The sequence below is a fragment of the Acinonyx jubatus genome, chromosome A3 (genome assembly GCF_027475565.1).
Source record: "Acinonyx jubatus isolate Ajub_Pintada_27869175 chromosome A3, VMU_Ajub_asm_v1.0, whole genome shotgun sequence".
NCBI lineage: Eukaryota > Metazoa > Chordata > Mammalia > Carnivora > Felidae > Acinonyx > Acinonyx jubatus.
Window position 1 is genome coordinate 61,420,189 of NC_069388.1, and position 25,507 is coordinate 61,445,695.

Sequence of the window (25,507 nt, forward strand, 5' to 3'; positions counted from 1 at the left end):
GAGCGTGGGGCATTATTCTGTCTACATACATTCCTTTTCTTTGTGTTTTCTTTTCTTTTCTTTCTTTCCTAGTTTATCAGGATGCTTGTGGCTGCGAGTAACAGACACCCCAGTTAAACAGTGGCTTAACTAACAGAGAGTTAAAGAAAGGCTCAGGTAACTGGATATCCAGCGGGAGAATGAGCCTGTGACTAGTGGTGTCATCATGGACCCTGATTCTTTTCATCCCTCAGATCTGCTATCTGCAGCAACAGCTTCATCCCAAGGCTGCTTCCTTGAGGGGTCAAGGGATGTAAAGTATCCATAATTTTTCCTTTAGACCAGGGGTTCTCTACCTTGGCATCATGGGCATTTTGGGCTGAATAATTGTTGCAGAGGGCTGTCCTTTGCACTGTAGGTTGTTCAACACTTCCATGGCTTCTCTCTACTACATGCCAGAGCTCTTCTCCATCGGGACAACCAAAAATTTCTCTAGACATTGCAAAAAGTCTCAGGGTGGGGAGGCAGGCAAAATTGCCCGCAGCTGAGAACCAGGTGTGTTTACTGGTGATCTAAGGCTCACATGTCCACACCTGAACCAATTATTGGGGCAGAGGGAGTAGATACTCTGATTTAGTTAATTAAGATTTGTACTTGAAGCTGGAGATGGAGTAGGCAGCCCCCAGAGTCTGTGGCCATGGGGGAGGGGTGGGATCCTCACACAAAACTCTGGCTCTTAACTGGAAGGTAGTAAATGATGCTTGGGAGATAGCTAGTCATGTCTACGAGTCTGGCTTTTGATTATGTTTTCTTGGATCCATTTCTCCTTCTACATTCTATTCCTATGTATCTACGGGTTATTCTTTAAAGACATGCACTGATTTAAATTTGTAGATTTCTAATTATGTGTATTTTTTTTTAAGTTTATTTATTTTGAGAGAGAGCATGGGTGAGGCAGAGAGAGAGGGGGAGAGAGAATCTCAAGCAGGCTCCACTCTGTCAGCAAGGAACCTAAAGCAGGGCTTGAACTCATGAACTGTGAGATCATGACCTAAGCCAAAGTGGGGCACTTAACTGACTGAGCCACTCAGGTGCCCCAATAATGTGTATTGTTAAACAGCATCTATATCTACCCCTAGAACCTAAGACAAGAACAAAGGAATCTGGGCAAGTTTTAACTTCCTTCTGGAATTCCCTACTGGCAACTTCTTTGTTGATTTTGTTTAGATCATTATTTAAAAATTTTATACAGGCAATACTTAGATGTCTTAATGTTTTCCTAATGTATTAACTTGCTATTGTTTCTTATATTCCATACATTTTGGGGGAATTATTCTTTGTGTATTTGTGTGTGTCATTCTTCAGATCTGGGAAATTCTTGTGGTTTCTTTTTTAATTTCTTTTTAATATTTATTCATTTTTGAGAGTGAGAGAGAGCATGAGTGGGGGAGGAGCAGAGAGACAGGGAAACACAGAATCAGAAGCAGGCTTGAGGCTCTGAGCTATCAGCCCAGAGCCTGACGTGGGGCTCGAACTCACAAACTGTGAGATCATGACCTGAGCCAAAGTTGGACGCTCAACCGACTGAGCCACCCAGGCACCCCTTGTTTTTTTTTAATTGTTTCTCATCAATTCTATTATCAGCTTCTGAAAAATTTTTTTGATGAATGTTAGAATTTTTAGATCTTATCTGCATGTCATTGAACTTTTCTTTCTTTTCCCCATTTCCCTTTGTTCTGCATTCTGGGAATATTCTGCCTAATCTTCCAGTTTACTGTTTTTCTATTTAGTTGTAGTATTCTACTATTCAGCTCATCTGCTGAGTTTTAAGTGCCAATGCTTTCATATTTTTATTTATAAAGACTTTATTATTTTAAAAAATTTTGTTTTTTTTTTTTAATTTTTGAGAGAGAGACAGAGTATGAGTGGGGGAGGGGCAGAGAGAGACCCAGAATTTGAATCAGGCTCCAGGCTCTGAGCTGTCAGCACAGAGCTGGATGTGGGGCTCGAACTCAGGAACTGTGAGATCATGACCTGAGCTGAGATCAAGAGGAGGACGCTTAACCAACTGCACCACCCAGGCACCCCTAGAACTGCATTTTCAGAGAAGAGTACACATTCACAAAGTTGACCATAGGCTCAACTACAAAAGAAATATTAACACATCCTCCCTCCCCAAAATAATAATCAGACCATCTTCATCACAGTGCAATAAAATTAGAAATGAACAACAAAATGATAGCCAAACAACCACAAAAAAAGCCAATGGAGGTAAGAGAGGGTGTCTTCAAGGATGGGAGTGGGGGAAGCAGGGACTGCCAGCCTGCCTGTGGCTCCCCAACTCCACACCCTGGGCCTTTCCCTTAGTTTCCCTGTCACCTAGGGCTTGGCAGTTTCCTGGATCTTGCAGAATCAGCTTTAAAGTGACCCCATCAGAGATACCAACACCAGAAGCTGTTGTGTCCTCTCAGAGGTCAGAGTGTCTTTTTCAAGTTTTATTTATTTATCTTGGGTGCCTGGGTGGCTCAGTCGGTTGAGTGTCTGACTCTTGGTTTTGGTTCAGGTCATGATCTCGCGGTTTGTGAGTTCAAGCCCACATCAGGCTCTGTGCTAACAGTGCAGAGCCTGCTTGGGATTCTTTCTCTCTGCCCCTTCACTGCTCATGCTCTCTCCCAAGATAAATAAAACTAAAAAAATGTTTACAATTGGGGTGCCTGGGTAGCTCAGTTGGTTGAGCATCCAACTTTGGCTCAGGTCATGATCTCACAGTCAGTGAGGTCGAGCCCCGTGTCAGGCTCTGTGCTGACAGCTAGGAGCCTGGAGCCTGCTTCAGATTCTGTTGTCTCCCTCTCTCTCTGCCCCTTCTGCAATCTCTTGCTCCCTCAAAAATAAATAAACATTAAAAAAGTTTTACAATAAAAATTTTTTACAAAAAACCCTACCTTATGACCCAGCAATTCCACTCCTGTATTTACCCCAAAGAAATGAAAACAAAAACCTGTGCACAAGAATGCTCTTAGCAGCTTTATTTATGACAGCTTTAAAAAGGAAATAACCCCAGATGTCCATTAATAGAATGGCTAAACCATGTGTTGTTAACCTTAAAAATAAAAACTCCCAGTTTATTTTACCAGCAAAAATGGCTTTATTCAGGAATAAAAGAGAATAATAATCTGGGACAAACAAGCTGAGGCAAAACCATAGGCAAGTCTGGGGAACGATGGAGAGAGGTAGACTCTTTTAAGGAGAAAAGGCATAACTGGGGAAGGCTGTTATAAACTAAAAGTCCATTGGAGAAAACCGGGTGTTCCAAGTATGGGGGGGTTCTCATTGGCTAACCTGTTGCCTAGGGATGAGGAAAAAATCTGTCCCTTTGGCTGAAGTAGTAGAGTGTATCTACATGCAAGGTCAAGTCCACGTAAGGTCAAGTCCATCTCTTCCTGTTGGGTCTACAGTTAACTTTGTGTGGTAGCGCGTGAGAGGTCCCCCTGCAGAAACCTCCGGGCTCCATTTTAGTGAGGTTTCCCAGTTATTATTTCTCACATTTCACCCTTTCGATCTTTCCTTGAGAGCATAATTGATCAATAGTCAGGTTCTTTATATTTAGTGTTTTTTTCCTCTCAGCTCCAAGAAGAACCTTTCCTGGTTGTCATGTCTAACGTCAGAGGGAAAGTGCATAGCAGTTGGAAGTCACTTAAGCCACACTGGAATAACAGGGAAGGTTAGAAGGAAGAAACTCTCAGGCACTTTTCATTGGAAGTCTGTATCTTCCTTTCTGCAAGGGCACCTCCTTTCTGCAAAAGATTGACAGACAAGTATGGAATTAGAAGCAACACAACAATTCCAAACTCTACGTTGGTTTAAAACCAGGACCCAAGGTCTGAAAGTAGCCAACTGAAAATATTTATTGGTGCTTATCTGGGCTTAGGGAAGTAAGGTTTCCCCTATGAAGGCAAACCCGAAGTCATGTATACCTCCTGGAGGTCCCCTCTTAAAGTGACTATGAGGCAAAATAGTGAAATACTGTGGGAGTGCACTGAATGAAAAAACAGAGCGCATTTGGGAAGATACAGCATAATGTATAAACACAAAGCAACAGCTGATGAACTTTTTTGCAAGAATAGCAAAACTTCAAAGGTAGATTAAGGGAAAATAACACTGTTACTTCAAAAGAACTGTTTAGAACCATATGTGTTATTCAGCAGTAGTCTGTAAAGTTGTAAATTCAGAAACCATGAATTGGGGTAAGAATCCAGAGTCAGTTAATAGTTCAGATAAAAGACTATCATGAATTCTGAATCTTCTAACCCTTCAGAAATGCTCACAGGATTATTATGTGGCTGTTTATGAAAAGCTCATAATCAAAGGTTTCCTCCTTTTGCAAGACATTGGGAAATGCAGACAAAGGGCATTTTCTTTCCACAACAGAGATAGAAGCAACAGTGTGAAAAGGTGTATAGGCCTGGTCCAGACATCTTGAGAAAGCCATCTGTCCAGATGTTGTCTGTTTCAATTCTGAGAAATCTTTACTTTCAGGTCACCAGATGGTTGGTGTGCAGGTCGAGCTAGGGTTTGGTGCTTTCTTTACATGTGTCACAAAGATCCAAGAGTCTATTCCCTGGAGTTTGGTGGCACAAGCATGGTTAAAGGGGACCCCGTGACTATTTCTGCAGTGGCCTTAACTAAAAGGGCAGTGGCAGGAATGGCTCTCAGGCAAGGGATCCATAGAGGATATCCAGTCCAGTTGTTGGCTATAATCCTCACGGAGCGATGATGGTCCCTGTGCTTTTGGGTGGGCACTCCAAGGGCAGTTCGTTCCCTTTCACATACAAAGAGGAAAAAGGGAAGTTGATAATTAGGATTCCAAGGGCAGGGAGTTTTGTTAGACCTTTAAAGTCCCAAAGGCTATGTCATCCCCCTCTTTCCAAATAACAGGGATAGGGATGTTGTTTTTTAGTAAAGCACATAGAGGCTGAGCCATATCAGAGAAATTTGGAATCCAATTGTGGTAATAGCCAGCCAGTTCAAGAAATTGCTTAGTTTTAGGTTTTGGGAAATTCAGGAAGCCTTGAAATCTACCTGGACCCAAATCTAGTCCTTGTTCTGAGATCAGGTGTCCTAAATAATTGAACCTGAGTTTGAACAAACTGCAATTTTTCTTTGGACAGTCTATGTCCCTTTAAAGCCAAGAGTTTTAACAAGAGTTTTAACTCTTCTGGTTAAAACTCCCCTTCTGAGAAGGGGAGCAGAGAAGCAGGTCATGAGCCTATTGAAACAAATTAGAGCCTGGAAAAAAACGTTCTATCATCCAAATCAGCCTTTAAGTTTTGTGAGAAATGGGAAGGAATCTCTGTGTAACCTTGGGCCATTACTGTCCAGGTGTATTGCCATTCTCCTCAAATGAAGGCAAAGATATCGGATGTCCTTATCAACAGTGATACTAAGATGCACTGTATAGGACAATGATAGTGAAAAATTTGCTTTCAGTGGGAATGGATGTAGGTAGTGGATGAGGATGGGGAACTGGATGCCAAGGGATAACAATGTTACTTACTGCTTGGAGGTCATGGGCAAACATCCATCCTTGGCTGTTGGGTTTTCTCACGGTAAAATAGAGTTGTTACAGGGACTAGTACGGGGGATAATCAGGCCCCAAGTCTTATAACCCTCTATTATGGACTTGCTGCTCTGAAGGGCTTCCTTATTTACAGGGTATTGATTAATTCTAGAGAGTGGTTTTGAGGGACCTATTTGAATCTTGATGTGAGGTGCACTGTGGATTCTGCCAATATCAGTAGATGATTTTGCCCATAAAGAGGGTGGTAGCTGATCCAAAAGGAACAAATGATTACTGTCCTCAGACTCAGCTATAGTGCCATCAGAGACAGAGCATAGAAAAGATGCCGAAAGGTCATTCATTTCCTTTTGTTTGCTAATTTTGTTACCACTGTCAAATTCTAGAATTATTTTTCCCTTTTGGGAGAAAGAAATTCTGGCATGATATTCTTTTATTATTAATATATATATATATGTGTATATATATATATATATATATATTTATTTAATGTTTATTTTTTAGAGAGACAGAGTGTGAGCGGGGCAGGGGCAGAGAAAGAGGGAGACACAGAATCCAAAGCAGGCTCCAGGCTCTGAGCTGTCAGCACAGAGCCCGATGCGGGGCTCAAACCCACAAACTGTGAGATCATGACATGAGCCAAAGTCAGATGCTCAACCGACTGAGCCACCCAGGCGCCCCTGGCATGATATTCTTCTAAGAAAGCTCAGCCCAATAAATGAATAGGCGCTGAGGAACTCAGGAGAAAAGGGTGTGGATCTCTCAAAGGACCTCGGCAAAAGGGAATGGGTTCAGAGATGAGAATCTGTTGAGGTTTATCAGAGAACCCCCAGTATTTGAGCTGCTTTTTAGTCCTCTGAGGCACGGGCTGCTTTAGAGCAGTGGAGTTAAGCACAGAGTGTAGGTCTCGTGTCAGTAAGGACAGAGAGGGATTCATTCCCAATCTGACTGTAGTTTTTCCCAGCTGATTAGGAGGGAGGAGATGAGCACAAAGGTAAGCTGCCTTGTGTCTGTAGGCAAGAAAGATGGGGGAGGGGCAGAAGAGGTCTCAGAAGCTCCTTTTTTTCTTTTTAATTGTTTGTTTGCCTCATTTGGTTTATAAATTGTATCTTGGAGGCTATTTTATTTTATTATTATTTTTAAACTTTTCAAAACCCACAAGGTAGGTTGTTTCTTATTTATTTAGCTGTGGTCATGGAGACTATCCCAATTTTCCATAAAACCTTCTTGATCCTGCTGCAGGCAGTATCTGGCATGAAAGATTCAAAGTGCCTCTAGACATAAGGACCAGAGGGTTTTTGTTTTGTTTTGTTTTTAAATCATAAACCACGATGCTAGGTAAATTTAAATGGGAACATTTGACATGGTCAGATGAAAGATACCAAAATGTCAGGAGAGAGGGATTTTAGATTCCTGATAGCATTTGGAAGGGTCAAAATACCAATTAAAACAGGAATCCTATTCAGTCCTATTCAGTTTTGTCAATTTTATTATTTTTTTTAATTTTTTTTTAACGTTTATTTATTTTTGAGACAGAGAGAGACAGAGCACGAACAGGGGAGGGTCAGAGAGAAAGGGAGATACAGATTCTGAAGCAGGCTCCAGGCTCTGAGCTGTCAGCACAGAGCCCGACGCAGGGCTTGAACTCACAGACTGTGAGATCATGACCTGAGCTGAAGTTGGACGCTTAACCCACTGAGCCACCCAGGCGCCCCAGTTTTGTCAATTTTAGAACCATGGTTGTCCAATTCAGCTTTGAGAAAGTTAAAGTTTGGGGAGATCAAAAGTTCCCTATAATATAGGCCATTGAAGTTCTAAATCACTTCTGGTTAAGTCAGTCCATTAATCTGTAAGTGTGCATGCAGAGTGTGCATAGTTTTTAAACATAAAACCGGCTGGATTCCCAGTAAGGGGGGGTGCCCTCAAAGCATTTTGATGACCGGAATCCCATTTCTTAGAAGTTTTTCAGGAACAGCCTGGTTCCAGAAGGAATCAGACAGGGGCTAGCTAGCAGTGTCTGAAGGAACAGTCCAGTTACAAACAGGATTAGGACCCAAGGCTATGGCAGTTCCAACAGGCACAGTTCCCACTTCACCAGTTCGGTCCCAAGGGGAGTAGGAACAAAGGCCAACACAGTTCGAACTGGCACAGCTCCAAAGGGAACAGTCTGATGCCGAAAAGGAATCCAACCAAAGGCCAAACTGTACTCCCAAAGATTAAAAAACAAAACAAAACAAACAAACAACCCCCCCCCCCCAAACCAAAACACTTACCCTCCAACCCCAGAGAAGGCGAGAAAGCAGTGAGCGGCAACATTTCCGTGGGTACCGCACCTATTTGCTCACCAGCCCCGGGAGCCCTGGGGTGGGGGTGGGGGTCTTCTCTGGATGCCACCTCTGATCACCAAGTAATATTAACCTTAAAAATTAAAACTGCCAGTTATTTTACGAGCTTATTCAGTAATTAAAGAGAACTGTAATCCGGGACAAAGAAGTTGCACCAAAACCACAGGCAAGTCCGGGGAAGAGAGGAGAGGCACGCTTTTTTAAGGAGAAAAGGGGTCAGTTCGGCAGGCTGTTAGAAACTAAAAGTCCATTGGGGTAAACTGGGAGTTCCAAGTATGGTGGCTTCTCATTGGCTGAGCTGTTGCCCCGGGGACGAGGAAAGCACCCCGTCCTTTGGCTGGAGTAGTGGAGTGGTATCCACTAGCCCCGTCAACTCGCGTCTTCCTCTTGGGTCTGCAATCGACGGTTGCGTAGTGGTGTAGGAGAGCTCCCCCTGCCGGAACCTCCACACTGCATTTTAGTGAAGTTTCCCGTTATTTTTCACAGTGTATACATGTAAAGGAAATTTTGAAGCCAGGCAGTTCCTGGCTGAACAGACATATAAGTGAAGATTGTTTTCCTCCACTTCCTTGTCTTTCTTCAGCCTCACAGGGTAAGCTTTCCTACAGGCCCCAACACTTTGACCTAAGGATAGCCCAGAGAGGAACTGCAACCCCAGAGTTCTGTGGCTGCCTCTGTTAAGACTCTCCCTTCCTCCTCTCAAAGGGAAGACACCATCATCATCTGTGCTTAGTCTCCTTAGAGACTGCCCTCACATACCTGGTCCAGTATGTTTGGGTTCAACTGTTGACAGAACTGACAGGAGAACCACCCATCTTCTCAGCAGGAGGGTTTGGGGCAGCCAGGGGCCCCAGCACCCCTGGGCCCCAGTTTTCATCTCTCTAGCGGCCCTAGTTCTATCTGATCTTTCCTATATGTCAAATTAGGACCCTTAGCCACCATCACGCAGGGGCTCTGTGAGTCCTGATAAGTGCCTTCTTGAGGGTGATTCTTGAGAGGCCCCGTTCTAAATGCCAGGCACTGTCATGGCCCTCCTACTCCAGTGGCCTTTTGAGCACCCTACTCTCTGTAGTGTCAAGGGCATGGATTCTCAAATCACACAATCTGCATTTGAATCCGGTCTCTCCTATTTACTTAGGTGACCTCACCGTGCATCAGTGTCCTCATCTGTAAAAGGAAAATATAATGTTACTTACTTCATAATACTGGCACGGGAATGACCACAGTTAATAAGGTGTAAAGTTCTCAGAACAGTGCCTGGCACATGGTAAGCACTGTAGAAGGGTGTTATTTTTTCCAACCCAGCACGTATTCTCCATATCCTTTGAAATATTTTGTTTTCAAATGACAAGTGAAAGAAATAACAAATGCATCCTGTATGAGCCTGGATCCAGAAACCACACCAGGAATTTGAACAGAGAAAATTCAGTATAAAAAATTGTTGCTCTCTCGGGTCCTCTTTTCCAAGATGACCAAGAAAAGAAGGAACAATGGTCGTGCCAAAAAAGGCCTTGGCCACGTGCAGCCTATTCACTGTACCAACTGTGCCCGCTGCGTGCCCAAGGACAAGGCCATTAAGAAGTTCGTTATCTGGAACATAGTAGAGGCCGCCGGGGTCAGGGACTTTCTGAAGCGAGTGTCTTCGATGCCTATGTGCTTCCCAAGCTGTATGTGAAACTACGTTACTGTGTGAGTTGTGCCATTCACAGCAAGGTAGTCAGGAATCGCTCTCGTGAAGCACAGAAGGACCGAACACCACCGCCCTGATTTAGACCTGCCGGTGCTGCCCCACGACCTCCACCAAAGCCCATGTAAAGAGCTAAGTCCTTAAGGATTGAAGAAAAACTGTTCTCTGGAAAAATAAAATCAAAGAGATTATACTTTATAAATAGCAAAAAAAAAAAATTGTTAACCAGTAGACAGGGAGTAACCACTGAGGGGGGTAAATGGAGCTTTAATGAATACAGGAATAGGGATAGAGGGAGAAGCCACTACCTCCAGAGATGATGTAGAAAACCCATGGAAGGAAGGAACTTGGAAGGGGCCCCTTCCTCCCGCCAAAGTGAGACTCATGGTAGTGGCCTACTGGACGGCAGAGAAGTTTGCTGAGGTGCAGCAGGCTAGGGTTGACAGGCAGGAAACTGTGTGCTGGGGGACAGCAAAATCTCACTGAGAAACCACCCAGCTGTGTGCTCGAGGAGCCAGAAGAAAAACACTGTCCACTCACTGACAAGGTCTAAGGCAGCACTGGCTAACAGGATCGCAGAGCAGGGCAAGAAAGGCGTATTTGGGGCAGAGAAGCACTTAGTTAATAACAGGCACACCCCCCATCTATGTTCTCAAATTTAAAAAAAATTAATAAGGAATCTTTCTTATTTATGATTTATGTATTTACAGCAGTACAAAGGGGACTAGGATTAGGGTGGCCGTGTGTTCTGGCTGTCCGTGACAGTCACATGTCATGCTCATTGATCCAGTATTATTATCTTTTTGATGTTTTTTTAAAATTTATTTTTGAGAGAGAGAGAGACCCCGAGTATGAGCGGGGGAGGCGCAGAGAGAGAGGGAGACACAGAATCTGAAGCAGGTTCTGGGCTGTGAGCACAGAGCCAGATGCGGGGCTTGAGCTCACAAACTGTGGGATCATGACCTGAGCAGAAGCCAGATGCTCAAGCTGGCTGAGCCACCTAGATGCCCCCCTGACCCAGTATTATTGGCAGTGACCCTCTTGCTCTCAGAAATGTCCCTGTTTGGAGGATGAATTCGTGCTACCTCTTGAAGTGTTGTTTTCTATTAAGCTACTCCCACAGATAGTGGCTAGAGGTACAATAAACACACACACACACGCACACACGCACACACACACACACACACACACACACATATCTGCTTGAAGGCAATGAAGAGCTACTGAGGCAGTCCAGGTATTGAGGGGCCATGACTTCAGGGAGAAGAGAAGTACACTGAGGTGAGTGTGACACCCTGAGAGCCTTTCCCTTCCCAAGCATTGGCTGGTCTGTAAGTGGGAGGGACCAAGAGGCGGAAAAGCTGGGCAGAGAGCTGTAGCAGTTCTCAAGACTAATATATGATTAAAAAAAAAAGTACGTCTGAGTCTGTCTAAAAGAGCTCTTTTAATAAGTATATAATAAAAAGTCTAAGTAATATGAAAGTACAGCATCATAGTTTAAATGGCAGGATTTTTTCTTTCTTTTTTTTAAGTTTCTTTATTTTGAGACAGAGAGAAAGCACGACTGGAGGAGGGGCAGAGAGAGAGAGAGAGAGAGAGAGAGAGAGAGAGAGAGAGGAGAGAGAGAGAGAGAGAGAGAGAGAGAGAGAGAGAGAGAGAGAATCCCAAGCAGGCTCTGCACTGTTAGCGTGGAGCCCTATGTGGGGCTGGACCTCACCAGCCGTGAGATTGTCACCTGAGCCGAAGTCCAATGGTCAACCAACTGAGCCACCCAGGAGCTCCTCCTTTCTTAATGGTACATAAAACAACAGTATATTTTCCAGTTTAGGGCATCTTAGAGTTGATGAAATACTTGTTCCCATATATGAGTGTCTCTATAGGGCAGATTCCTAGAAGCAGAAGCACTGGGTCAAAGGATACATGCATTTGATAGATCCTACCCAACGGTCTTCAAAACAAAACAAAACAAAACAAAACAAAACAAAACAAAACAAAACAAAAGAAAACAAGTGTCCATTTCCCACACTTTTACCAACAATGGGTGTGAGCAGTCTTTTTGAGTTTCCTCTCATCTGATGGGCTCTTACCATGTCTTTCATTTCAGCTTCAATCCAGAATGAAGGGATCTGTGTTTCCCAAAATTATCATGCTCCACTGCTGCATGTAACCGGTTCAGTCTGCCTCACGCTTCCCTTGAGTTTGGGCCTTGGGCCTTTCTCCTCCTAAGGGAAAATAAAGGGTCATTTCCCCAGGTGGTGCTGGGGAGGATCATGGACTAGTTAGCACAGGAGGGGATCTCAGATGCTGCGTGATCCCAGAGGTTCAGAAAGGCAGTCAAGATGGTCCACACTTGAGGTCTGCACTTATAGGTGGCAGTGGCATCTTGCAAACTTGTAGTCTGAAAAAAAGTATTCTTCAGACAACCTCTTGCCCCATGAAAATGGGATCACTTTGGGAGCCTCCCAATGCATGCTGACCAGCACCCTGCAGCAGCATCCAAACACCAAGTGTGTGCATATGACTCAGCCACTCTGGTGGATCCTCTATGGGTTTTGATGACTCCATGGCAACTTCTTGTAGTCATATACTGCTTAATATATTGTCATTATGGAACACTGGCTAAAAACGTAAAATGTGAAGTGTGCCGAAAGAAAGTAAATGAAGAACAGAACATGAAAATTCTACAATGTGACTCAAGATGATCTTTGTTCACCAGACATGCAAATTGGATTCAGCTGACCAAAATGTTTATCTGGCTCATCCTGATATCAAAAACCAAAGCCAAAAAAGAGAAAATAGAGTGACCATTAGATCCAATACAGCCTTTCATTAGTAGGAATAAACATGAGCCAGACCCACTAAAAATGGTGCTTGTATATCGCAGCTTGAACCCTTCTGTTTTATCTCATCGTTTAGACATGAAAACAAGAAAGTAATAAAAATAAACCAGTTTTTTAAGTGCAAAAAGCATAAATTCCAAACATTCATTTAGAAAAGCAGTTTTTTGCCTATTTTTGATGCTACAATGAGTTATTAAATTTCATACATTTTAATATACATTTGTCCCAATTATCAAATGATAAATATTTATTTATTTATTTATTTATTTATTTATTACATTTATTTTAGAGATGGAGAGCATGGGAGAGGGAGAGAGAAAGAATCTTAAGCAAGCTCCATGCTCAGCACAGAGCCCAGTGTGGGCTCGATACCACAAACCTGGGATCATGATCTGAGCTGAAATCAAGACATGGATGCTCAATGGACTGAGCCACCCAGGCACGCTTATAAATGTTCTTTTGAAAGTTATTTGTTAAAAGCACTGTTGGTGGGAATGCAAACTGGTGCAGCCACTCTGGAAAACAATATGAAGGTTGCTCAAAAAGTTAAAAATAGAACTACCTTATGATCTGGCAATTGCACTCCTAGGTATTTACCCAAAGAATACAAAAATACCAATTCAAAGGGACACATGCACCCCGATGCTCATAGCAACATTATCTACAATAGCCAAATTATGGAAACAGCCCAAGTGTCTATTGACTAATGAACGGATAAAGAAGATGTTGTGCGCGCGCGCGCGCGCGCGCACACACACACACACACACACACACACACACACACACACACACACACCAGGATATTACTCAGCCATGAAAAAGAATGAAATCTTGCCATTTGCAGCGACATGGATGGAGTTAGAGAGTATTATGCTAAGGGAAATAAGTCAGAGAAAGACAAATACCATATAATTTCACTCATATGTGGAACTTAAGAAACAAAACAAACAAGCAAAGGGAAAAAGAGAGGCAAACCACAAAGTAGACTCATAACTACAGAGAACAAACTGATGGTTACCAGAGGAATTAAAACAGGTGATGGGGATTTAGGAATGCACTTGTTGTGATGAGCACTGGGTGATATATGGAAGTGTTGAATCACTATATTGGGTGCCTGAAACTAATATTTACATAATTTATATAATTACGTAGTAAATGGAAATAGGTTAAGACTAGTCTTTATATTATAGACATTGCTTGAGATTATTTTAAAGTTATACATTTGTCCAAAATAAATTTTATTTTAAAAAGAACTTGTTACACATCACAAAAATTATTAAATGATTTAATAATATCAAGGTGTTGGCAAGTATACACATGGTGAAAAGACTTCTCCAGTCAAAATAGGCTAGAAAGCTCTCATCTGGTCTAGATGTCTCAGACTATAGGTGAGGAAATTGAGGCCCAGAAAGGGTAAGAGATTTACTTAAGATCACTCAGCCAGTGAGAGTCAGAGCTCAGACTCTTAATTCATTGCTCTTCAGAGTCAGTCTGTATGAGTTTAAGTGATTTGAAGGTCCCAAGAGACCTTGCCTTGTAACAATCTCTTGTGTAGCAGAGGTTCTGACACTGCCCCCTCCAGGTTCAGCACTGCCCTTACTAGGTCCTTCCTTTAGAGCCCTGGTTACCTTGGGAGCTAAGCTATTTTAGTTCCTATGCAACCAGGATCAGCCAAAATCTGCTGAACCAATGAAAGAGTAGATCCACGATGGAGGAATGGATCTGTGGCCCACCAGGGCCAACTTGGCTGCCCAGAGTTTACCAGGTGGGCTCTTCTGAGGGACTTGGAGGGAGGAAGACCGGACTAATGCTACTGCATTTGAAAAGATACTATGGAAATTAACCCCTTTCAATTTATTAAAATTTTTTTTAACGTTTATTTTTGAGAGACAGAGAAGGAGCAGGGCAGGGTCAGAGAGAGAAAGAGACACAGTATCTGAAGCAGGCTTCCGGCTCTGATCTGTCAGGTCAAAGCCTGATGTGGGGCTCAAATTCATGAACTGAGAGATCATGACCTGATCCAAAGTTGGATGCTTAACAGACTGATCCAGCCAGGTGCCCCATCTCTTTCAATTTAAAATTTAAAAACCTAGGGGTGCCCAGCTGGCTCAGTGGGTGGAGTGTGTAGCTCTTAATCTCCAGGCGGTGAGTTCAAGCCCTGTGTTGGGTATAGAGATTACTTAAATAAATTAAAAAATAAAATAAAATAGAATTTTAAAATTTAAAGTTATTCCCACCTCAAGGAAACCATGCAATTACCTTAACAGCCTGTTCCAACTTATTTATTTCAAAGTCTCTCTCTCCACTGCCCTCGAGGTACCCTGGACTTGGCCAGGCATGCTCCTGGCCATGTTGTAAACATCTCTGCATCCCACCACCTGCCTGGTGCCTGGTGGGATGTTGCAGGGGTATTAACCATCCCCCTTTCTGAGCTCTTGCTCTGGATGTGTGTCTCTTACAGTTCAAAATGATTTGGAGAGTCTCACCTCTTTTCTCTGGGTAGGCACATGGTATTGAGCTTCCTATAAACATCACCTTTGGGAGGCCTCTGCCTTACACAGAAACTTTTACTGTCTCCTTATTCTAATAAATTCTGCTTGAATTTCAAGCCTTTTTACAATTCTACTGCTTGACACTGTCACCCTACCACAACCTGTTACTGTGGGCAAGTCACCATCAAAGTGTCTACATACCGGATCTCTATTCTGCCTCCCATCACTTGTTCATACCGGTTCCCCCAGTCTATTATCATAGTGTTGTTATTTGCTCTTCTGGTTCTGGTCAACCAAACGGGGTGACCAACAAGCCAACAGAGACCCAGGAGATAATCTAGAGAGGCAACCCTGGAGGAAGACACTGGGGGGGGGGGGGGGCGGGTATATTGTGGAGGTGGTTGCAGCTAACCCCCCAGGGCGATGCAGGTTACTGGTGGAATTAACAATTAGATTCAATAGGCCCAGTGCCTTTTGCCCGCAAAAATGTTTACATTTTAAATTCTTTTTAAATCAGAAGAAAAAATAAATATAATAATCATGATGTAACAATAAATCCAGCCTGGATTATATTTGTCTTTATTTTGCAGTAGTAAAATATTATTAAAATTTTTTTTAATGGAGAAAGGGGTCCACGAAGACAAAGTGCTTAGTTATAATTCGGCTCTAGGTACAGTGTTACACTGTTTGGTTTTTAAAAAAGAAATGGATATGCAGATATTTGTATGAGACCTCTTGATTTTAAATATTAGAAACTAGTTTTAAAATTAAACAAACGTGTTGTGGCCCAACAAAACACGCGGGGCTTAGCCTGCACCCTCTCGAAGGCTCAGGCTATCGTATCCCCGGAATGCCCGTGGCTTGAAACAGTTTTGGCGACACGCCTTGTGCCTGCGCGCAGGATGCACAGGGGGTCGCGGAAAAACTCCCGGGCAGACCACGCTCCAATGCTGAAGTCCCCGCCCTCTCGGGTCCTGGAGTCCCCGCCGGCGGAGGCCACCCTCGGTCCAGCCCCAGCCCCGGCGCTGCCTGACCGGACAGCCCCCGCTGACTTCCAGGGCGGCGCGGGGAGTCCGGGCCACCGCCTCCCGCTAATTGGTCACGAGGGGCGCGGGGCGGGGGGCGGCCACCGCGAACTTGCGGCCGACGAGCCGAGGCCGCCCGGCTCCGCCCCACCCCTCGGCCCGCGTCACCACCGCATCGAGGTCCACCCGCCGGCCGCAAGCCCGGCTCCTCGCGGGGCCCGCTCCCGGAGGCGAAACTCCCAGAGGACGCCGAACGTAACGCCGGGGCTCCTCCTCCCGCGCTGCCCAGCGAGGCAGGCTGAGCTCATTTCAACGGCCCACTGGCCTGCCCGTCACTGCCCAGCCGACCGGCCCTCCGTTCCGGGGGGAGACCCTCGCAGAAGTCCCCGCTCACTCCGCCTAGGGCCGCGGGGCCCGCAGCTGCAGGAGGGCGGTTCGGGGCCCGGACCCACTCCCGCCGAGCCGCGAGCCACCAGTGCGCATGCTCCGTTGAAGCCCGCACCGAGCCCGGGTGAACCCTGATAGAGCCATCGCGAGGCCGGCTAAGCGGAGCTCCAGTGGCGCAATCGGTTAGCGCGCGGTACTTATACAGCAGTACATGCAGAGCAATGCCGAGGTTGTGAGTTCGAGCCTCACCTGGAGCACGACCCTTTTGGATACTCTCACCCCCCTTTTATCTCCTTCCCCAAAGGAAGAAGTTAGCCTCTCTTTAGCATTCTCAGTTGCCGTCTCTGCCTGCGTGCGCGGGTCGCTCCGCCGCAGGCAGGAAGCAGCTCGCACTGACGCTTCTTACCCGCTGTGCAAGCTACTTGTTGCCCCCACGCACCGTCCAGCCACTCGAACCCGGACGTCTGCACACTGCTTCCTTCTACTTCTCTTCCTAGGCCTTTTCTTTAACGGCATCTACTCCCCGGCCACAGTAGCGGCGTTGTGGACTGAAGATCCAGGGGCCCCGCCTGTACTTCGAGGTCAAAAATCTACTGGGCGTGCCCGAGCTCCTGGCGCCGGGAGGAGGTCCGGCTTCCCGTCTGCTGCCCCTCGCCTGGGGCAGAGTGGGGCGTGGCTCCGCGCGCCTTGGGTCGCGGGTCGCTAGCAGGGCGACCGCTCCCGGGAGTTGGGTCCAGGGCTCAAGAGCGGGGCGGAAGTGGAGCAGTCCCTCCTTTCTCTCCTAGCTGCAGACACTCCGAGACTGGGTGCCCTTTTCCCCTCTCCAGGCACAGGCCTCCCTGGGCGGACGTGCAGAGTTTGGGATATGTGCACTGGGCGTTTCCCTCTCCCCATTTTGTGCCTCCTGTCTCCGGTGCCAGTCTGCAGTGGTGCAATTTGCTGGCGGACCGCAGAGCAGACGTCTTCTAGAGATGTCCGAGTGGTGGGTGTCCTTTCATGCATGCCACAAATGCCAGGTTCAGAAGTCCTCCTGAGGGGTGGGGGGAGGGGACAGGAAATCTGTGTTTTTGTTTTTGTAGGCAGCACTCCTCTGAAGCGTGGGGACTGCTTTGCCAAGGGGTGGGTGGGTGCCCCACATCCCCAGGAGGTGTGGGCCGAGCAGAGAACAAGTTTAGTCGGCTTGAGAGTCGTCCCAAACGCGTTCTTCCGAAAGAGTGGTTTCTGCTGTTTTTATGGACAGGATATACAGTTAAATCCTGGGATAGAAATACTACCTGGAGCGTTGAGAGGCAAGACCTAGAAGGCTCAGAGAAAGTGGGTGGAAGGTGGAGTTCTTGTCCATCTCCTCTGCTACAGATTGAGGATGGAGAGCCTCATGCCCACTGAAATGCGAGAATGTCTGCCCTCCTCATCTAACCTGAGGCCAGGGTCTCACCCGCCGAGAGCCTTCTGCTTACAGGTTCATCCTCGGCAGATGGTGAGAAATCTAGCCCAGGCCTGGAGACAAGTATCTGTCCATTAATAATTATAAGAAGAAAGTTTGTTTAAGTTTAAAAGAAAACAGTTTTAAGAAGTAATTCATATACCGTTTTAAAGTGTACGTTTCAATGGATTTTGGTGTATTCACCGAATTGTGCAACCATCACTATGGTCAATTTTAGAACATTTTCAGCACCTGAGTAAGATACCCCACATCCTTTACCTATCACCACTGGCTCCTCACTTCAGCCCTAAGCAACCACTTAATCTACCTTCTATCTGTATACATTTTCCTATTGCGAACCTTCATATGAATGGAATCATAGAACATGAAGTCTTTTGTGACTGGTTTCTTTCAGTTAGCGTAATGTTTTCAAGATTCATCCATGTTCTACCCTGTATCACTACTTAATTTCTTTTTTTTTTTAATTTTTTTTTCAACGTTTATTTATTTTTGGGACAGAAAGAGACAGAATATGAACGGGGGAGGGGCAGAGAGAGAGGGAGACACAGAATCAGAAACAGGCTCCAGGCTCTGAGCCATCAGCCCAGAGCTCGACGCGGGGCTCGAACTCACAGACCGCGAGATCGTGACCTGGCTGAAGTCGGACGCTTAACCGACTGCACCACCCAGGCGCCCCTTTAATTTCTTTTTATAGCTGAATAATATTCTGTTGTATGGATTCTCTTCGTTTTTGAACGACAGTGGAAAGGTTGGCATTTTTAAAAGAAAACTTGCTGAAAACTCTTTTTTTAAAAAGGGAATTGGTTGTAAAATATGCAAAGCATAAAAATGATCAGACTTGCCAAGTGTGTTTCTGATGTCACAGGTTACTCACTGCAAGAACTGGTCAGATACTTCTGAGAGCTGAGCACGGAACACGTTCCTCACATGGACAGAAATAACTGAATGTAAGATCATTCCGCACAACTTCCCATCCATGTTGGAATCCCTTCTGCAGAACCCCAGCTCCTAGTTGAAAACTTCTGGCATCAAAATGTCTTTTCTTCACAAGCAACCCATTCTACTTTCTGTCACCTCTCAAGGTTAGAACTTTCTCTTAAATATTGTTTCTGTCTCTGTTAGCTATTGTGGGAATGGTGGTGCTTTGGGGAGCTCTTTTTCTGGTTAAATGGTGAGGTGGGAAGGAAGGAAGTGAAATTAGTTGCCTTTTCTCTATTTAGTCTAGAAATCCCCTGCTAGGAAATTAGTAGTGGGTTATAAACAAATAGACTACTGACAGATTTGTAATGCAACATCTTAATGTGACATTGATTGGATTTTTAAAGCCTGTGATAGGTGACAAAGATCAAGTCAGGATATTTTGGGAAAATGCCTTAAAAACCATATAGTACCATACAGGTGGGAGGAGGTGACACGATTAACGCCGCAAGATTGGTGGATTAGGCCTGTGTCTGACGTAGGGTGGCTTTAAGGAGGAAGATGTGTAAATACGAGATGGACAAACTTGGAAGGTAGGTGAAGTTATAGGTGATCTCGAGCAGAAGAGCCCGACACATCCCTGGCTGACATTGACTTTGTAGTTACTTTGGATGAAGACAGGCTTATTGTGAGCAACACAAAGCTGGAAGGGAGTAAAAATTCCATAGAATTTGGAGGACAAGTAGAGACAATCCAGAGACAAATGTTTCTGACAAATGACAATATGCAATTTGACAGAGATAATTGTATGCCTATGTTCAGTTCAGAGTTCAGTATGGCTGAACTCTGGATGTCTGGCTTGACAGCTGTTTGCATGTAAAAGGTCTGGGTATTTCAGATGTATGCGACCCCAGTTGTCCCAGCATGTGACCCAACTGCTAAAGACGTCAACAATTATTAATGCATCACAGCACTGTATAATGCATTACACGGTGTGGTGTCAGAGATCACAAAACAGCAGTCCGTGGAACAAATCTAGCCTCCTGACAGAATTTGTTCAGCTTTCTAGCACTGAGTGGCCAAGCATTGAAACAATTTTTAATTGTTTGCCTTCATGTTGGGAGATTTTACTGAAATGCTCAGATTTCAGTTTTCTAATGAAAAATCAGGAAAGTTGGCTATCTGGTGCCCCTGTTCCCACATGGCAACATTGGCTGCCCCCTTTGGATTGGACATGTGGTCTTCTGTTCGCCAGGGTCCCCCCACTCTCCGTGAATCCTCAGCACACAGGTGGGTGCCTGCTTTCACCTGCTTGCTTTACTGTTTTCTTAACCCCTGGCTCCTTTCTCTCCTGTGCACCCTGCAGACACTGAACCTGTGGTCTCTGTGTGGATCAGGGAGGGAATCCTCCTGCTGAACTCTCAGTAAGTCAGAACTGGCCCCAGGGCTGGGATCTGTATGGATACAGCCCATGTAAAATTCAACAGAACACAACCCCAGTTCTTTATTATGGAAGATAATAAAGTAGGGGAGATACTGTATTTACCCTCCCACCCCATGTATCCACCCATATTACTTCTAAGGCTTGTCAGCACTGTTTACTCTATGCATTTCCACAGCATTCCTCTACCCCTGTACTGTGGTCACTGGAATATTTTAAAGGAAATCCCAGATATGGTTTAATTTAACTTGTGAACACTTCAGTATGAATACCCAACAGCTAACTACTCTTTAAAAAAAGGATAACCACAGTATCATTGTTACACCTTATAAGATTAATAATAATAAATCTCCTGCATTACCTAATACATAGTCATTGTTCAAATTTCCACACATATCTCTGGTATTTTTGCAATTGATTTGCTTGACTCAAGATCCAAACAAAGTCCACCACTTTGCATTTGACTAACATATCTCTTAAATTTCTCTTAATTTATACCAATTCTCTCTCTCCCTACTCCCATTTATGATATTTATTTGTTGATCGATAGAATTTCCCACAGATTTTGGCTAATTGCAACCTCAAGGCATCCTTCAACAAGTCCTTTGATCCCTCCTGATAATTAGCTCTAGAAGCTTGATAATATTCAGATACAGTTTTTTTGCAAAAATATGTTATAGGTGGTACTATGTACTATTGCATCACAAGAGAAAGTACATAATATTCCACATTTCATGATGTTAATTTTATTGATGACTTCAGATGTAGTCAACCTAATTCATCCATTATTAAATTCCACATCAGCCTCTAACATAATGGTTTCAGCAGCCATGGATGCTCTTTGTCAAGATTTATTATTTTATTAAGGATTACATACTAGTGATGTTCTAATTCTATTATTCCTTCTGTATTTGTGACTGTGATTCTAAATCCCTCCCCTTTTTTCCTGTTGACTATTAGGGTTTCCTGAAGCACAATTCACTTTAGAAAAGCCTGGATAATATTGTTTGGTTCTTTTTCTTTTTCTTTTCTTTTCTTTTTTTTTTTTATAGTTTAACTTTATATTTTATTTTTTAAAATTTACATCCAAATTAATTAGTATATAGTGAAGCAACGATTTCAGTAGATTCCTTACACCCCTTACCCATTTAGCCCATCCCCCCTCCCACAACCCCTCCAGCAACCCTCAGTTTGTTCTCCATATTTATGAGTGTCTTTTGTTTTGTCCCCCTCCCTATTTTTATATTATTTTTGTTTCCCTTCCCTTATGTTCATCTGTTTTGTCTCTTAAAATCGTCATATGATTTTTGTCTTTCTCTGACTGACTAATTTCACTTAGCATAATACCCTCCAGTTCCATCCACATAGTTGCAAAGGGCAAGATTTCATTCTTTTTGATTGCTGAGTAATACTCCATTGTATATATATACCACATCTCCTTTATCCATTCATCCATTGATGGACATTTGGGCTCTTTCCGTACTTTGGCTATTGTTGATAGTGCTGCTATAAACATGGGGGTGCATGTGTCCCTTTGAAACAGCACACCTGTATCCCTTGGATAAATGCCTGTTAGTGCAATTGCTGGGTCATAGGGTAGTTCTATTTTTAGTTTTTTGAGAAACCTCCATCCTGTTTTCCAGAGTGGCTGCACCAGCTTGCATTGCCACCAACAATGCAAAAGAGGTCCTCTTTCTCTGCATCCTCGCCAACATCTGTTGTTGCCTGAGTTGTTAAAGTTAGCCATTCTGACAGGTATGAGGTGGTATCTCATTGTGGTTTTGATTTGTATTTCCCTGATGATGAGTGATGTTGAGCATTTTTTCATGTGTTGGTCGGCCATCTGGATGTCTTCTTTGGAGAGGTGTCTACTCATGTCTTTTGCCCATTTTTTCACTGGATTATTTGTTTTTGGGTGTTGAGTTTGATAAGTTCTTTATAGATTTTGGATACTAACCCTTTATCTGAGATGTTTGCAAATATCTTCTCCCATTCTGTCAGTTGCCTTTTAGTTTTGCTGATTGTTTCCTTTGCTGTGCAGAAGCTTTTTATTTTGATGAGGTCCCAGTAGTTCATTTTTGCTTTTGTTTCCCTTGCCTCCAGAGACATGTTGAGTAAGAAATTGCTGTGGCCAAGATCAAAGAGGTTCTTGCCTGCTTTCTCCTCGAGGATTTTGATGGCTTCCTGTCTTACATTGAGGTCTTTCATCCACTTGGAGTTTATTTTTGTGTATGGTATAAGAAAGTGGTCCAGGTTCATTCTTTTGCATGTCGCTGTCCCGTTTTCCCAGCACCACTTGCTGAAGAGACTGTCTTTTTTCCATTGGATATTCTTTCCTGCTTTGTCAAAGATTAGTTGGCCATACGTTTGTAGGTCCATTTCTGGGTTCTCTATTCTATTCCATTGATCTGAGTGTCTGTTCTTGTGCCAGTACCATACTGTGTTGATGATTATAGCTTTGTAGTATAGCTTGAAGTCTGGGATTGTGATGCCTCCTGCTTTGGTTTTCTTTTTCAAGATTACTTTGGCTATTCAGGGTCTTTTCTGGTTCCATACAAATTTTAGGATTATTTGTTCTAGTTCTGTGAAGAACGCTGGTGTTACTTTGATAGGGGTCACGTTGAATATGTAGATTACTTTGGGTAGTATTGACATTTTAACAATATTTGTTCTTCCTATCCAGGAGCATGGAATCTTTTTCCAATTCTTTGTGTCTTCAATTTCTTTCATCAGCTTTCTATAGTTTTCAGTGTATAGATTTTTCACCTCTTTAGTTAGATTTATTCCTAGGTATTTTATGGTTTTTGGTGCAACTGTAAATGGGATCGATTCCTTGATTTCTCTTTCTGTCGCTTCATTGTTGGTGTATAGGAATGCAACTGATTTCTATGCATTGATTTTATATCCTGCTACTTTGCTGAATTCATGAATCAGTTCTAGCAGTTTTTTGGTGGAATCTTTTGGGTTTTCCAAGTAGAGTATCATGTCATCTGTGAAAAGTGAAAGTTTGACCTTCTCCTGGCCAATTTAGATGTCTTTTATTTCTTTGTGTTGTCTGATTGCAGAGGCTAAGACTTCCAATACTATATTGAATAACAGTGGCGAGAGTGGACATCCCTGTCTTGTTCCTGACCTTAGGGGGAAAGCTCTCAGTTTTTTTCCATTGAGGATGATATTAGTGTTGGGTTGCTCTTATATGGCTTTTATCATCTCGAGGTATGCTCCTTCTAACCCTACTTTCTTGAGGGTTTTTATCAAGAAAGGACACTGTCTTTTGTCAAATGCTTTCTCTGCATCTATTGAGAGGATCATATGGTTCTTGTCCTTTCTTTTATTAATGTGATGAATCATGTTAATTGTTTTGCGGATATTGAACCAGCCCTGCATCCCAGGTATAAATCCCACTTCGTCGTGGTGAATAATTTTTTTAATGTATTGGATCTGGTTGGCTAATATCTTGTTGAGGATTTTTGCATCCATGTTCATCAGGGAAATTGGTCTATAGTTCTCCTTTTTAGTGGGGTGTCTGTCTCGTTTTGGAATCAGGGTAATGCTGGCTTCATAGAAAGAGTTTGGAAGTTTTCCTTCCATTTCTATTTTTTGGAACAGTTTCAAGAGAATAGGTATTAACTCTTCCTTAAATGTTTGGTAGAATTCCCCTGGAAAGCCATCTGGCCCTGGACTCTTGTTTTTTTTGGCAGATTTTTAATTACTAATTCAATTTCCTTACTGGTTATGGGTCTGTTCAAATTTTCTATTTCTTGCTGTTTCAGTTTTGGTAGTGTATATGTTTCTAGGGATTTGTCATTTCTTCCAGATTGCCCATTGCAATATATATATGCCCATTGCATATAGTTGCTCATAATATTTTCTTATTATTGTTTTTATTTCTGTTGTGTTGGTTGTGATTTCTCCTCTTTCATTCTTGATTTTACTTATTTGGGTCCTTTCCTTTTTCTTCTTGATCAAACTGGCTAGTGGTTTATCAATTTTGTTAATTCTTTCAAAGAACCAGCTTCTGGTTTCATTGATCTGTTCTACTGTTGTTTTGGTTTCGGTAGCATTAATTTCTGCTCTAATCTTTATTATTTCCTGTCTTCTGCTGGTTTTGGGTTTTATTTGCTGTTCTTTTTCCAGCTCCTTAAGGCATAAGGTTACGTTGTGTATCTGAGATCTTTCTTCCTTCTTTAGGAAGGCCTGGATTGCTATATACTTTCCTCTTATGACCGCCTTAGCTGCGTCCCAGAGGTTTTGGGTTGTGGTGCTATCATTTTCATTGACTTCCATATACTTTTTAATTTCTTCTTTAACTGCTTGGTTAGCCCATTCATTCTGTAGTAGGATGTTCTTCAGTCTCCAAGTATTTGTTACCTTTCCAAATTTTTTCTTGTGGTTGATTTCGAGTTTCATAGCATTGTGGTCTGAAAATATGCACGGTATGATCTCGATCTTTTTGTACTTACTTAGCGCTGATTTCTGTCCCAGTATATGGTCTATTCTGGAGAACGTTCCATGTGCACTGGAGAAGAATATATATTCTGCTGCTTTAGGATGAAATATTCTGAATATATCTGTTAAGTCCATCTGGTCCAATGTGTCATTTCAAAGCCATTGTTTCCTTGTTTATTTTTTGATCAGATGATCTGTCCATTGCTGTGAGTGGGGTGTTGAAGTCTCCTACTATTATGGTATTACTATCGATGAGTTTCTTTATGTTTGTGATTAATTGATTTATATATTTGGGTGTTTCCACATTTGGCGCATAAATGTTTACAATTGTTAGGTCTTCTTGGTCTATAGACCCCTTGATTATGATATAATGCCCTTCTGCATCTCTTGATACAGTCTTTATTTTAAAGTCTAGATTGTCTGATATAAGTATGACTACTCCAGCTTTCTTTTGTTGACCATTAGCATGATAGATGGTTCTCCATCCCCTTATTTTCAATCTGTAGGTGTCTTTAGGTCTAAAGTGGGTCTCTTGTAGACAGCATATAGATGGGTCTTGTTTTCTTATCCATTCTGTTACCCTATGTCTTTTGATTGGAGCATTGAGTCCATTGACGTTTAGAGTGAGTACTGAAAGATATGAATTTATTGCCATTATGATGCTTGTAGAGTTGGAGTTTCTGGTGGTATTCTCTGGTCCTTTCTAATCTTTTGTTGCTTTTGGTATATATATATATATATATATATATATATATATATATATATATATATATATATATTTTCATCTTTTCTCCCCTCAGAGAGTCCCCCTTAAAATTTCTTGCAGGGCTGGTTTAATGGTCACAAACTCCTTTAATTGTTGTTTGTCTGGGAAACTTTTTTCTCTCTCCTTCTATTTTGAATGACAGCCTTGCTGGATAAAGAA

General features: G+C 43.1%; 2 long non-coding RNA genes, 1 other non-coding gene and 1 pseudogene across 6 annotated transcripts in view; 3 read left to right on the forward strand and 1 right to left on the reverse strand.

Annotated features, from left to right (window-relative positions):
• Window positions 1-3,100: 3,100 nt before the first annotated feature.
• On the reverse strand, window positions 3,101-16,899 carry LOC106976957 (uncharacterized). Of its 3 annotated transcripts, XR_001430582.3 has the most exons (5): window positions 16,737-16,893; window positions 11,674-11,808; window positions 11,322-11,475; window positions 7,828-9,066; window positions 3,101-3,773 (listed from the first exon to the last, which is right to left on the reverse strand). It is a non-coding gene; the product is annotated as an uncharacterized LOC106976957 (long non-coding RNA). The 3 variants fall into 3 exon arrangements; XR_003424855.2 differs by lacking the exon at window positions 11,322-11,475 and having other exon boundaries at window positions 16,770-16,899; XR_001430583.3 differs by lacking the exon at window positions 11,322-11,475.
• On the forward strand, window positions 9,316-9,729 carry LOC106976956 (40S ribosomal protein S26-like; annotated as a pseudogene).
• TRNAI-UAU (transfer RNA isoleucine (anticodon UAU)) lies at window positions 16,495-16,587 on the forward strand. Its single transcript is given in 2 exon segments — window positions 16,495-16,532; window positions 16,552-16,587. It is a non-coding gene; the product is annotated as a tRNA-Ile (tRNA).
• The window catches only part of LOC106976958 (uncharacterized), a 100,862-nt gene continuing 92,250 nt past the window's right edge, over window positions 16,896-25,507 (forward strand). For both annotated transcript variants that reach the window (XR_008289284.1, XR_008289285.1), the window contains exons 1-2: window positions 16,896-17,312; window positions 18,640-18,856. This is a non-coding gene — a long non-coding RNA (uncharacterized LOC106976958). The remainder of the gene's footprint in view (window positions 17,313-18,639; window positions 18,857-25,507) is intronic.